Source organism: Notolepis coatsorum, assembly GCF_963971535.1.
Source record: "Notolepis coatsorum genome assembly, chromosome: 12".
Taxonomy (NCBI): domain Eukaryota; kingdom Metazoa; phylum Chordata; class Actinopteri; order Aulopiformes; family Paralepididae; genus Notolepis; species Notolepis coatsorum.
Window position 1 is genome coordinate 128,146,736 of NC_140176.1, and position 14,511 is coordinate 128,161,246.

Below are 14,511 nucleotides of genomic sequence, written 5' to 3' on the forward strand. Positions count from 1 at the left end.
CCATTGCAAATGGCAATGATGCAGACAAACCTGTAGAGGGGGTAGTCCAGGTCACCATAACTCCCCTGGCCCCTGAGACAACACCTGTCACCGCCCAAAGTGCAGTGCAGTTAGCCTCACCCACCTCAGCCTCCTATCTTATGGCCCAACAGGAAAGAATTGAGGGAGCTTTAGCACCCCCGCCATATGTCAGTAGGAAGGGGGAGACAATATACCCCATCCTACCTTTATTATAGATGATAAGCCCTTACCAGTTGACAGATGATCTGGGGAACCAAGAGAAGGGACAAGCAAAGACATCTATTCAGCTGACAGCTAGGCAACCAGATAGGTCAGACTGGAATTGGTCAGACAGAGAGGGTGTGGCCGCCTCACGGCGACCAGACAGGTCAGCCCAGACTGGGTCAGTCAGAGAGTATGCAACCACCCCACGACCAAGGGAAAGGATAGAAGAGCTGACAGAGCGAACAAGAGTGATACAAGCAGCTGAAAGAAAGAATAAGGAAGGCTATGAGGCAATGTTAAAAGAGAAAGAGTGGGAAAGGGTGAAGAAGGCCCACGGTCAGCCTCAGAGAGAGTATGACCACCAGAGAGACTACCAGAGAGAGCCTGTCCACCAGCTGGAGTACCCCCAAAGCCCCCCAACTCCTACGCCCCGTACTATATATCGAGAGCTCATTCCCCCCCAGCAGTTTACCTCCCCCCAACCCCAGGCCCACAAGGGGGTAGCACCTGGCAGTCCCAAGATTGGTCTCACAATACCACAGCTTGTGACTATAGATGCAGCAGGTGAGGAGCTGGAGACTATCGACATCATACTTGGGGGGCAGATGACACGGATAAAAGACGATCTGACGGAGATAGAGCAGGGGCTCATGGCTTTGGACAAAGATCAAGTGGTCCTAGCTGGACAAAAACCCGACCATGCGGCCATGGAAGCGGAGGGGGAGGAATATCATACGTTCATGAGGACGCGGGCTGGCATTGAGGGAAAGCAAATGGCCCTGCAAGACAAAAGAGGAGAGAAGCAAGAGGCCCTCTTGCAGGTACAAGAGCGTGTAAGGGAGAGAAGACAGACAAGATCACAGACGAAAAACAAGCAAGCCCCTATCCGCATGGCTCCTATAATAATAAGAGGACAGGACCTGGAATATCACCCCCTGAAGGTGTCGGACATGACACAGGTGACTGAGAAATTGCCGCCCCTCCAGAATGGGGCCAATCCTTGGATTGCCAAACTGGAGGAGGTGATGGTTGGCACAGAAATGGCAATGGGGGATGTCAAGAAGATATTGACAACCATGATGGGAAAAGACGGCATGGAAAGGATACTGGAGACGGCTCGCCTGCATGGCCATGTGGGGACTGGAGCGCATGATGCGGACCTGTTCACAGCGTACAGGGGAGTAACGTGGGCGGCCCTACGAGAAGCCTATCCAATGAGACTGCACGCAGACCAAATTCCGATTGGTACTTTGGAGACAACAGGGCACCCCAGGCAATACGTACAACAAGCCTATTCCGCGTGGAAGAACACAACTGGTCAGGAGGCGGGACTTGACCCTATGCATGAAGCCCAGTTAAGAACCAAGATTGAAAACGGCCTCCCCATAGAGGTAAGACAGAAATTGGCCAAGGTGGTGTCATTGTCAAAGATGGCGCTGGAATTATATATAGATCAAATAGAGCATTACGTTGAACTGTATCGGAAAAAAGAGCAAAGAGCAAAGGAGAAGGATACAGAGCAACAACGTAAGATCATGTACCAACAGCCAACCGAGGTAGTAAAGGTAGTGGAATACCTTCAAGCCTTAGTCCAGGCCCCACAACCAAGAGATGGGACAGGCTATGAAGGGGAACCACAGGGACAGAGACGGGCTCAAGTGGGAACACAGGGGGGTTATGCGCCAGACCAACAACAGAGGTCGAGAGGGTGGCAACCATGACCGAAAGGTGGAGGCAGAAACCGGAATCCGAATGGATTCCCGGTGCGGAAGATGGTGTGTTGTGCGTGTGGGGAGACTGGACATATCTCACGGGAGTGTGGACAGGCTTGTCAACCCAGAGAGGGAGACCAGGAAAGAACTTGGCAAGGCCAAGGTCAACCCCGAGTCCAAGACCGGAATGAGAACAATGGCCCGGTAAATCCAGCAAGAGGGCCAGATGAACCACTATGAAGAGGCCCAGAGAGTCCAATGGGGAGGTGTCAGCTGTCAGTGTCGTCTTTAAGGGAGGAGCCTATTGTGTGCGTAACGGTGAATGACAAATCTGTCGAGATGATGACAGACACCGGCGCGGCCTACACGGTAGTACAACCCCAAGACGCGACGCACCTAACCTTGTCCGGTCGATATGTACGGACAATTGGATTTGAGGGAGTAAACCAGCTGACGGCTGTTACCGAACCTGTGACTCTGAGATATCAAGGCAGGGAAGCGACTCTCCCTGTGCTGGTCTCGGAGAGCACACCTATTAACTTACTCGGCCGAGATGGGCTGGGGTTACTGGGGATGGACATTAAATGTACTGCGGAGGGTTGCGTGATAGCCGAACGAGAAGACCAGTACTATCAGATGGTACAACGAATTGAAAGTCAACCACCAGAGATCTATTGTCTAGGGGGATTGGACCAAGAGCTACTTGGCCCCGCCTTACAATGGGAGAAATTTATCACTGCCAATATGCCTGAAGCCAGGGATCCAAAGACCCCCTATCACTGCACTCTGCAGTATCATAGAGATGCAAACTCGTCACAGACTAAGGAGTGGCTGAGGGTGCAACCTGACAAAGTACAGCTGAATGCTACCAATATCATATTGGGGCCACAGGGAGCAGCGTTACATATTGCACGGAGCAAATATCTGCGTAAAGAGCACGGCATTATGGATAGTGTTCCCCATGTGACTTTGAAGGTAATCAGCTCATGTGATCAACAACACATAGGCGAAATGATGAAAAAAGCTGAAGGGATAGAATTTGAACAGATGAAAGAAAACAAACGGATCTGGATGAGCCCTGATAAAAGGTTTATTAAGATCATGGTTCAAGGCACAGGGATGGGTCGTCCCCAAACTGTGCAATTATCCCAAGAGACACTGGGAGAACTCCCTAATGCATCAAGCCTCCAAGAGGACATGATGGAGGCGGTGCCTGAGACGCTGTGGGCAAAGAACAGCACTGACATTGGACTAATCAAGTCCGCTCAACCTGTGAAGGTGGAGCTTAGACCTGGGGCCACCCTGCCTTGGAAGAAACAGTATCCATTGAAGGAGAAAGCAGTAGCTGGAATCGAGCCACAAATTAAAGGACTTTTAGCTGCAGGAGTCTTACGGAAAACAACTGATCCCCGGAGCAACACGCCGTTGCTACCCGTGGAGAAGCCGGATACCTCTTACCGGCTGGTGCATGATCTAAGAGCTATCAACGAGGTGTTACTTGACTATCCGTCCGATGTCCCCGACCCCCATGTGCTATTGACATTTATCCCGTCGAAAGCTGAGTACTATACAGTTATAGATTTGTGTAGTGCATATTTTAGTGTGCCCTTGAGCGAGGAGTGCCAGCATTTTTTTGGGTTTACTTATAAGGATGAATATTATGAGTATACTAGGATCCCGCAGGGACTAAAGCATTCGCCACACATATTCAACAAAATCCTAAGGGAGGATTTAGAGGGGTTGGATAAAGTCATGACCTCTAGGGTCATTCAGTACATGGATGATCTGATACTGTGCACGGACGATCAGGAAACATGTCATCGCGATTCCGTGAAACTGTTGCAACTGTTGGCGGAAAACGGCCATAAAGTGTCGTTGAAAAAGTTGCAATATTGTAAACCTAAAGTGATCTATTTAGGACAAACAATTTCACAGGGCCATCGGGCTATTTCAGAAGAACATTTGGTGGCCATAAGGACGGCACCCAAGCCTGTGACGGTACGACAGCTAATGGGATTTCTGGGTATAATGGGGTACAGCTCTCCGTGGGTCGAGAACTATACGGAAATAGTGAAACCATTGAGAGAGATGCTGAAAGAAACGGGCGTTGATAAACTGAGCAGTAAAGTGGTATGGACCGAAGAGGGCTCACGGGCATTCGAAACAATCAAGTCCCGACTGTTAGAGGCGCCGGCCTTGGCGTTGCCTAACTATACCAAGAAATTCATACTATACGTCTCTTCTTCACCAGATCAGAAGCAGGCGTGTGCGGTGTTGGCCCAGAACACAGGGGTGGGGGCGCGACCGCAGCCGATGGCGTACTACTCAATTGCCTACTCGGAAGTAGAGATGGGGATGGCTCCATGCTACCGAGAAATGGCTGGAGTGTATACGATGTACGAAAAAGCCGCAAGTATTATGATGGGATATCCAGTGGATATCATGGTGAGGCATGACTTAAAGAGTCTGTTGGAGTCCGGTAAATATGCACTAACGATGCCTCGCATTAAACACTACTACAGACTTTTGGAACAGGAAGACGTGACGCTGGTCAGGTGTTCCATAACGAACCCGGCAGCTGACATCCCTACGCCTGAGGATGGAGAACCCCACGACTGTTTAGTCGAAGTCGAGAGGTACTCTAAACTCAGAGCAGACTTGCAGGCATTTCCATTTGACAGTCCAGATCTGGAGTTGTGGACTGACGGCTCTTGTTATCGTGTTGGCGAGGGACTAAAAGCAGGTTACACCGTGGTAAGGTCACAGGGCGAAGGATTTGTGGTAGAAAAAGCCGAAGCATTATCACAACCTTGTTCGGCCCAATTAGCAGAGTTGGTCGCACTGACGGAAGCATGTAACATGGCAGAGGGCAGAACTGTGAATATTCATACCGATAGCAGTTATGCCCACGGTACCGCATTTTTACATGGAACAGTGTGGAAAGGGCGAGGTTTTAAGAAAGCTGACGGAAGCGCCATAAAACATTGTAGTCAGATTAAACGATTGTTAGAAGCAATTATGAAACCAAAGCGGATTGCGATAATCAAGTGTGCTGCCCACCAGTCTGACGAGTCAAAGATATCTCGAGGAAACAGAAGAGCAGACGAAGCTGCCAAGGAAGTGACAGGTGCTGACAGAGCAGGCAAGGTATTGGTTATCACACACGGAGTTGAGTTAGAGGACAAGATAACCTACAAAGATGTTTTGACTTTCCAGGAGGAGGCTAGTCAGGTAGAACGGAACCTCTGGATAACCAGGGGAGCTTGTCAGGATGATTCAGGTTTGTGGCGCGACGCCGGTGGATTTGTGGTGGCTCCTGCTGGCCTGGTCGGACTGCTGATCCACACGGCGCACGACTTTTGCCATGCGCATAAAGGAGAGGTAAGGAGAAAAATCAGAGAATATGGCTTTTGGGCGCCAGATTTGATCAGTCAAATTGATCATGTGTTACAGAGGTGTGTAATATGTTTGAAAAACAATATACGTAAGGGGATTAGTGTGTCACCAGGACATATCCCCACGCCCAATGGCCCAATGCGAGACCTTGTAATTGATTACATTGACATGATTAAGCCCATTAATCAGAAGAGATATATTCTTGTCGTTGTCTGTCGTTTTTCAAGGTGGGTGGAGGCGTGCGCCACCCGGCACAAGGATGCAGCATCTGTGGCTAAGTTCCTATGCCAGGAGGTATGTCCCCGGTTTGGTTTAATGGACAGGATCAGCAGCGACAATGGAAAAGAGTTTGTCGACAAAACTGTACGTTTAATACTCCAACACTTAGGCATAAAACAGCGATTGGGGGCCGTTTATCATCCGCAGAGCCAGGGGTTGGTGGAACGCATGAACGGGACACTAAAAAACAAATTGGTAAAGATCTGTCAACACACAGGCTTGAATTGGCTAAACGCTCTCCCTTTAGCTTTGATGGCTTGTCGTTCGAGCGAAATTCGCGGTCTGCGTCTGACACCGCACGAAATGATGTTAGGTCGCTGCATGGTAGTACCAGGTTTGCGCGCGTCAGGCAAAGGTCCGAGTTTGGACATCCTGGACAACGACATGCGTGAGTACGTAAAATACATGTCAAAGATACACAAAAGTATTCTGGTTCATGTCTCCAGTAGACAGGAGCATGAAACCGGGGAGGAGGTGAATAGGCAGACTACACCTCAAATCATACCAGGCGACTACGTTTATGTAAAAGTATTTAGACGCAAGTGGTTTGGCGCGAGACGAGAAGGGCCATACAAAGTCGTTCGAGCCACCGAGAGGGCTTTACAAATTCAAGGATCGCCTATGTGGTTTCACGTTACTCATTGTGTAAAAGCAAGTAATACGGACCAAGAATGGGAACCTGAACCACAAGACCTTGACGGTAAAACCGGGGCGTCGCAACCGTTACACGAAGGCGAAGTGAAGGCGGCGCTAACCCCAAACGATGGGGAAGACCCGGATGATTATGGCGAGCCAGACCGAGGGGGCCACGATTGGCCACCAGTAGAAGATGAAGGTTTTTTACAGGAACCAGATAGAGGAGAAGATTATGAATTGGAACATAATAATTTCTCCTCTGTGGACTTGGAGAAGGTACCAGAAGAACCGGAGGAACCAGTGCTTAGCACAAGCCCGGAACAAGATACTCGACCAAAACGAGTCATCCAGAAGCCTAAACGGTATACATAGGCGAAAGAAGGGATAGTGTAACTGATAGGCCTTGGAGAGGGCGTGTACATATTAATTTTTCATTTTTCATTAGCTGAGCTCTCTCCTTTTTTAGAAATGTTTAGATAGTAAATGCAATGTAAGGTCTTTTCTTTCAGAGTGAATTGCACAAAACAGACACATTTGGTTAAAAAACACATAAGTATAGTCTAAACCTGGTAATTGGTACGATCATCTTTTTGTATAAAGGGACGGACCTAGACTGAAGTGAAATTGATATAACTGATACATTGTGTATAACCGGCAAATGAGTGGAAATTGTTAAACGGTGTGAGTGAATAGAGAACTGTGTAAACAAAAATGGATTCATAGTCGGTCAGTGGAGGAGGGAGCTAATGTGGGTGTTGAAAGCAATTGATACTAACAAATATGGAAAATGAGTCAGAAGGATTCTGGAAAGGTTTGGCTCTGAGGAAATTAGGCTAAACAGTAAGGTTAAGGTAATTGTAAACAGTTTGTTTGAGAAAATACTAACAAGTATATTGGGGATCATTAATCCCCAAACCGGGGAACTGTGGTAGATTTCCGTCAGAAAGCAAACTGTGTATATGTACAACAAAGCAGAATGGCAAAAACACCAACAGGTAAAATACATTCACTATTTTCCCTTGCTCCTCTACCTCTATAAACAAAAGAAACGAGACGCATCGCTGATTTGAAAACGCAGCTGCTTGGCTCAAGACTTCCTAAAAGGGGTGTTGAAGCAGGCAGATGCTGATTGAGTGAGAGATAGTGTCTCGTCTGATCTTCCTGGGAAAGTCAATAAACATGGGTGATTTTACAACCCAGGGCCCTAGGCAAATGGTCCAAATAATTTGAATACAAAGAAACTGCCTTGAGAGACGCCAGATTGTCTCTGCTAAAAACAAAGCAGCAGTTGATCAAAGAGAAGACCATTTGGCCACTCCGTGACCTAAATTAGTTCAAAACGTCATTGTAGCGAGTCAGCCAATGAGAGCTGAGAAGAAGTGTTCTCCAATAGAAACGCTCGAGGCGAGTTTTGGAAACGCCCGCTTGCCGTAAAATTAGAGGCGGAGCCTAAATTGGATATAGCCAAAACTCCTCGCCAGGAGAGACACAGAAACAACCCACAGACCCAGGAAGCAACAAACACACCCTTTTTCTCCACTAGATATTGAGGGCCCTGCAGCAGAGAGAGACGGACGCAGCAGATCGGAGACGAGACACGAGACATGTTTTTAGACAGATCTTTTTATTGAGAATTTAGCCTGAAATTCTACGAACCTCCGGCATAGAGGATGCAACTCGTATATTTCATTGCACATTATTTCTTTTGTAACATCTAATTGAAATCCTTTTTCATTAAAAACGGGTTCTTTTCAAACTGCTCAGATCTCGCTTCATTTCAACGGCCGCGCCGTATTTTCTCTCTGGGTAAGCAGAAACCAGATTAAACAGTGGTTATCTGCATTTGGAAAGAGTAGTTCTTCTAAGAAGCTTTGTAAGGTTTAAATCACAACGCAGAGTAGGAGTTAAAGCTAGGAAGTTACTACATTCTCAAAAAGCATGCCATGCCTTTCCGCTGGGAACCACTTCTACCGCATGTACACATGCACGCTTGCACACATGCACGCTTGCACACATGCACGCTTGCACACACACACACACACACACACACACACACACACACACACACACACACACACACACACACACACACACACACACACACACACACACACACACACACACACACACACACACACACACACACACACACACACACACACACACACACACAGCTGGTAACTGGAGGTCATGCCAGAGTAGAGAAAGTGAGAAAAGGCATGAGGCGAGATTGAAAGCAAAATGATGTATGTGTGTGCGTGTGTGTGTGTGTGTGTGTGTGTGTGTGTGTGTGTGTGTGTGTGTGTGTGTGTGTGTGTGTGTGTGTGTGTGTGTGTGTGTGTGTGTGTGTGTGTGTGCAAGCGTGCATGTGTACATGCGGTAGAAGTGGTTTCCAGCGGAAAGGCATGGCATGCTTTTTGAGAACAACAGAGTGAAAGAGAGAGAGAGAGAGAGAGAGAGAGAGAGAGAGAGAGAGAGAGAGAGAGAGAGAGAGAGAGAGAGAGAGAGAGAGAGAGAGAGAGAGCGAGAAAGAGAGAGAGCGAGAAAGAGAGAGAGCGAGAAAGAGAGACATATAGAGAAAGAGAGAGAGATAGATAGAGATAGAGATAGAGAGAGCGGGGAGAGAGAGAGTACGTAGGAGAAAAGCATTGTAGGTTTTGGTCTTCTCATAGAGCTATGTTGACAACCCCTTAACTTACCCCCCATTTTGCAGAAAACTAAAATGATTTGCATACCTTTTTTGCAAAGCTTAGCTTTATACTTTATACTTATAGCACATGCACGAGTCTGGTCTTTTTGAAAGGTAACATTCTGAAGTTGCTAAAGCAATAAAGAAAAATCTCTTTGAGTGCTAATGTATTAGAGAAACAGAGGTTTGAACACACTGAAATAAAATATTTTCTCCTTACTTTTGTGTTGACTTTTTGAGTTGCAGATGAGAGGTAGGAGCTGGAAAACACAACATTTCCATAGCATGAAGTCATATAGTCATACAGTCCAAAGTTTATAAAAATCCCAGCGAAAATTAGTTTTTTAGAAAGGTTTTTGTAATGTGTGTACCGGTAAAGATACAGCGTGATTATCCAAAATGGCCGTCCATTTCCATTCATTCTGACGCTTGAATCGGAACAAAGGTCTTCTTCGTCAACTTTCCCCACCTTCCCCCACTCTCACCCGCCCGTCTGGGGTCGCTTTCAGAGTGGACGCTCCTTGGCTACAACGGTGATCAATCATTTTCGCCATCATTTACATTTACATTTACATTTAGTCATTTAGCTGACGCTTTTATCCAAAGCGACTTACAAGTTCTGTGCGACAAGACAGCAAGAAGGGTATCAGCTGAGTAACAATGTTCATCAAAGTGTTGCGTGTTACAGTGTAGGTTAGTTTATTAGGACAAGTGCATGACATTAAGGTTAGTCGGGGTTAGATTTTTTTTTTTTTTTTTTTTTTTTTTTTATCATTTCAGATAATGGTTGAAGAAGTGAGTCTTTAGTCGACGGCGAAAGATTGGACGGGATTCGGCTGTCCTAACTGGGATGGGTAGTTCATTCCACCATTGTGGGGCAAGGACTGAGAATAGGCGGCTTCTCTTTGATGACCCTCCGGGAGCTTGGATAGGAGTAGATCTGAGGCGGCCAGAAGACGCAGAGCGTAGGGGTCTTGAGGGTGTGTAGTTAGAGACCATTGACCGGAGGTAGGCGGGAGCGGTTCCCTTTGCCGCACGGTATGCTAGGTCGAGGGCCTTGAAGCGGATACGTGCAGCAATGGGGAGCCAGTGCAGGTCCCTAAGAAGTGGGGTGACATGGGCTGACTTCGGTAGGTTTGAGATCAGGCGGGCCGCTGCATTTTGAATGAGTTGAAGAGGCTTGGTGGCAGTGGCCGGGAGGCCAGCTAGCAGTGCGTTGCAGTAGTCGAGGCGGGAGATGACTGTTGATTGGACGAGGAGTTGGGTGGCTTCTTTTGTCAGGAAGGGGCGTATCCTTCTGACGTTGCTCAGGAGGAATCTGCAGGTTCTGGTTGTCGCTGCGATGTGAGCAGAGAAGTTCAACTGGTCGTCGAGGACAACACCAAGGTTCTTGGCGGTCGGCGACGCGGTCACAGCTGCATTCTCGACTGTGATGGAGAGGTCGGTCAGGGGGGAGGATTTGGCCGGCAGGTGGAGCAATTCTGTTTTGCTTAGGTTCAGTTTGAGGTGGTTGGTCGTCATCCAGGCGGAGATGTCGGACAGACAGGCCGAGATCCGCTCAGAGACGTGGATATCTGAGGGAGGGAAGGAGAGGAAGAGTTGAGTATCATCGGCATAACAATGATATGAGAAGCCATGAGATGTGATAATGTTACCCAGTGATTTAGTGTAGAGGGAGAAGAGAAGGGGTCCTAGGACCGAGCCCTGGGGGACACCCGTCCGGAGGGGGCGGGTGGCCGACAGAGTCCCTCTCCATGACACTTGGTAGGAGCGGTCATTGAGGTATGATGTCAGCCATGTCAGCGCAGATCCAGCCACTCCCATTCCTGCGAGGGCCGCGAGGAGGATCTGATGGTTGACTGTGTCGAAGGCTGCAGATAGATCTAGGAGAATCAGGACAGAGGAGAGGCCTTTCGCTTTTGCTAAGTGAAGTGCCTCTGTGACCGCAATGAGGGCCGTTTCTGTGGAGTGGCCAGTCCGGAAGCCAGACTGATTGGGGTCTAGGAGGTCATTCTGTAAGAGATAAGCAGTAAGTTGGTTGGATACAGCACGTTCAAGTGTTTTAGAAAGGAAGGAGAGAAGAGAGACAGGGCGATAGTTGGCTATGACGGTGGGGTTCAGGGTTGGTTTTTTTATGAGGGGCGTGACTCTGGCTTGTTTTAGGGAGGTGGGGACCACCCCCGAGTTGAGTGAGGAGTTGATGGTTGCAGTTAGGAATGGGAGGATGTCCGGTGCTATGGTCTGGAGGAGTGGGGAGGGTAGCTGGTCCAGCTGGCATGTGGTCGGACGGTTCGACGTTACCAGTGTCAGGGTCTCGGCTTCTGTAATGGGAGAGAAAGATGACAGAGTGAAGGATGAGGTTCTCGATTCAGCGTTTGGAATGGGTGGGGGTTGGGAGAAGGAGCTGCGGATGTTCTCCACTTTTTCCTCAAAGAAGATCGCAAAGTCTTCGGCAGAAAAAGATGAGGGAGGAGGAGGTGGGGGGGAGTGAGGAGGGAGGACATGGTAGCATGCAGTTTGCGAAGATTCTTGGCAGAGGCCTCGATCCTATGGTGAAAGAAAGAAGCTTTGGCATTAGTAATGGTTTTGGAGAATGTTAACAAGAGGTTGTGATATGTGTCGATGTCAGCAGTGAGGCGTGACTTTCTATACTTCCTCTCAGCCGCTCTCAGGACCTGTCTTTGTTCTCTCACTGCATCCGTCAGCCATGGACTGGGTGGGGAACGGCGGGCAGGTTTCTCAACGAGGGGACAGAGCTTGTCGAAGGAGGTTGCAAGGGCTGAGAGGAGGGTGGAGGTTGCCATCTCTGTGGGGAGAGCAGAGAAGGTGTCACTCAAAGGTAGAGCGGATATTATGTCAGAGGAGAGGGTGGAGGGGGATAGGGAGGGCAGGTTGCGTCTGAGTGAGACGGTTTGAGTTGGGGTGAAGACTTTTCGGTTAAGCATGAGAGTTAGTGAGAAGGATATGAAGGAATGGTCAGATACATGTAGGGGAGTTACCGTGGTGTTAATGATGCTGGAGTTACGGGAAAATATGAGATCCAAGGAGTTGCCTGCTTTGTGGGTGGGAGGCATGGCAGTGGGAGTCAGGTCAAATTGTTGTAGGAGGGAGACCACTGGGACCGACTGAGATGAGTCAGGCAGGTTGAAGTCGCCCAATAGAAGGAGTGGGGTACCATCTTCCGGTAAGGAGCTTAGAAGCATGTCCAGCTCATCTGTGAAGTGATCGAGGGGACCTGGAGGGCGATAGAGTGTAACAATGGTGATTGGTCAGTTCAGGACCGTTCAGAACCGGAAATGGTCATTTGACGAAACGCTTTCAAATGACACTCGCCGGATATATCGTCTTGTAACTGGAGCCCGAAGCACGCAAATGGTTGAGTGTGGTGGTGATCGAAAAGGCGGCACATTTTACTTTTGAGCGGTTTATTGGATGAACAGTGAAAAATGCAGCCTGCAGAGTCGACAGACGAGAGCAAAGTGCCGCGACGCACGGGCGTGGTGTACCGTATACGGTACGTCGGTACGGGGAACGTTAAGACAATACGAATAAGACAGTGTCTCAGGAGGGAGAGCTATGTTGACATTAAGACAATAAGAATAAGACAGTGTCTCAGGAGGGAGAGCTATGTTGACATTAAGACAATAAGAATAAGACAGTCTCTAATTTTTCTCATATTTTTATATTCTGAATAAATTATATTGTTTACACAGTTTCTTTTTCTAAAATATTTATATTCAGATTTAATTGTATTGCCCTATATTTATGTCTTTCATCCATTACCCTGCCTATACCTGTAACTCCCCTCCCCCATGCTGCTATGATGCCCTAATTTCCCCCAAGGGGATCAATAAAGGATCTTATCTTGTGTAATTCGGGCTCATACCTACTGGCTATTGAGATATGCAGTTCCTAAACAACTCAATGTCCTTCAGATAGCAGGGGAGCTAACGTGTGATAGGCAAACAGCCAACAGCCAAGTGAATCCATGGCACTCCCCTGACTAAAAGTATAATGGAGCTCTATGGAGAAACCATGACACTTCCCTGACTAAAAGTATAATGGAGCTCTGGAGAAACCATGGCACTCCCCTGACTAAAAGTATAGTGGAGCTCTATGGATAAACCATGACACTCCAGACTAAAAGTATAATGGAGCTCTATGAAGAAACCATGACACTTCCCTGACAAAGTATAATGGAGCTCTGTGGAGAAACCATGACACTCCCCTGACTAAAAGTATAATGGATCTCTATGGAGAAACCATGACACTCCCCTGACTAAAAGTATAATGGAGCTGTGGTGGATTTTGACGTCTCCAGGGATGCTTAAGTAAAATACAGAGACAAGATATTGGCCTTATGAGCGTGCAAACCACCAGGTTCTCCACGGACATCCAGCAGCCTAAAACAGTGTCACACTGCGAATCAGGTATTCTGAAATAATGAAACAGGAGATAAAAGACAGCTGGAATACTCACGTTAAATGAATACAGGTTTATTGGAAAATAAAATATACAGTAGGCCTACGTCCGTACGGACAGACTTCTAGTCTGTCAGAGTGCATATCACAGGTCTGGCAGAGTAAAAGTGACAAAAAGCAAAAGTGTCATGTGTTTTAACACAGTGGAATAGAGACGCCTCCTTCGATGCATTCTTGGGAGGCTCCAAAAAGGGCTTCTAGCCGGTGCTGACCTTGACAAACTTATCAGGCCAGATGAATGGGTGCCCTGTCTTTAAACAGAAATCATGACTTCACAAAGAGAGAAGGGGGAGGAGGAGGAGGTGGAGGAGGAGGTGGAGGTGGAGGTGGAGGTGGAGGTGGAGGAGGAGGTGGAGGGGGGAGGAGGTGGAGGAGGAGGAGGTGGAGGGAGGAGGAGGGGGATGTGAAATTACACTTCACATTACCCCACTTTGTGCCATTTTTGGCACATCCTGGTAATTTCAACCATCAATATCACTAAACCACAGTCTCAAGACACTATGCAGAACATCAAATCAATCAACATCAATACATCACAATTTCATACTTGGCAGAAAGTAGCACGATAATTCTAAGCAGGTAATTGTAAAATGTTGTAGTCTTAGGTAGAATCAAAAAGGAACAATCATAAGAAAAATTACAAATTAAAAATGTCAAAAAGAAAATCATGAAAGCAAATGAAAAAACAGAAAAAAAAGAAAACGTGGTACTGTTTGCATCGTTATCCTCCCGACAGTTGATCACCCCTTAGATGACGTAGGGGCGTTGGCATGCCACTTGTCGGAGAGAGGCGCTAATCTCACCCTCATCTCATCTTGATGAGCGATGCGTCATTATGACGTTCGTGTCTCTCTGCAAATGTTCAATGTATCTTGTGTGGTGAGAAGACTTACACACAATCCTCGGAATCAGAACATGGATTCTATACTACCAGATGACAGGTGCCCCAGTTGACAGGTGACTGTCTCTGGTGGTCGATGGATTCAGAATACAGTGTCCAAGTCTGGGTGGTCAAAGGTGGATTCATACAGTGTCCAGGTGGAAAACATATTTCTCCAAGCTCTTCACCAGGCTGGAAAGATAGAATCACAAA

At 47.7% G+C, this 14,511-nt stretch overlaps 1 pseudogene across 1 annotated transcript in view; it reads left to right on the forward strand.

The window, feature by feature from the left end:
* Window positions 1-518: 518 nt before the first annotated feature.
* Window positions 519-14,511, forward strand: part of LOC311238052 (beta-1,4-galactosyltransferase 2-like) — a 28,843-nt pseudogene continuing 14,850 nt past the window's right edge. Inside the window, exons 1-2 of the transcript in view lie at window positions 519-1,046; window positions 1,212-1,358. The product of the transcript in view is annotated as a beta-1,4-galactosyltransferase 2-like (transcript). The remainder of the gene's footprint in view (window positions 1,047-1,211; window positions 1,359-14,511) is intronic.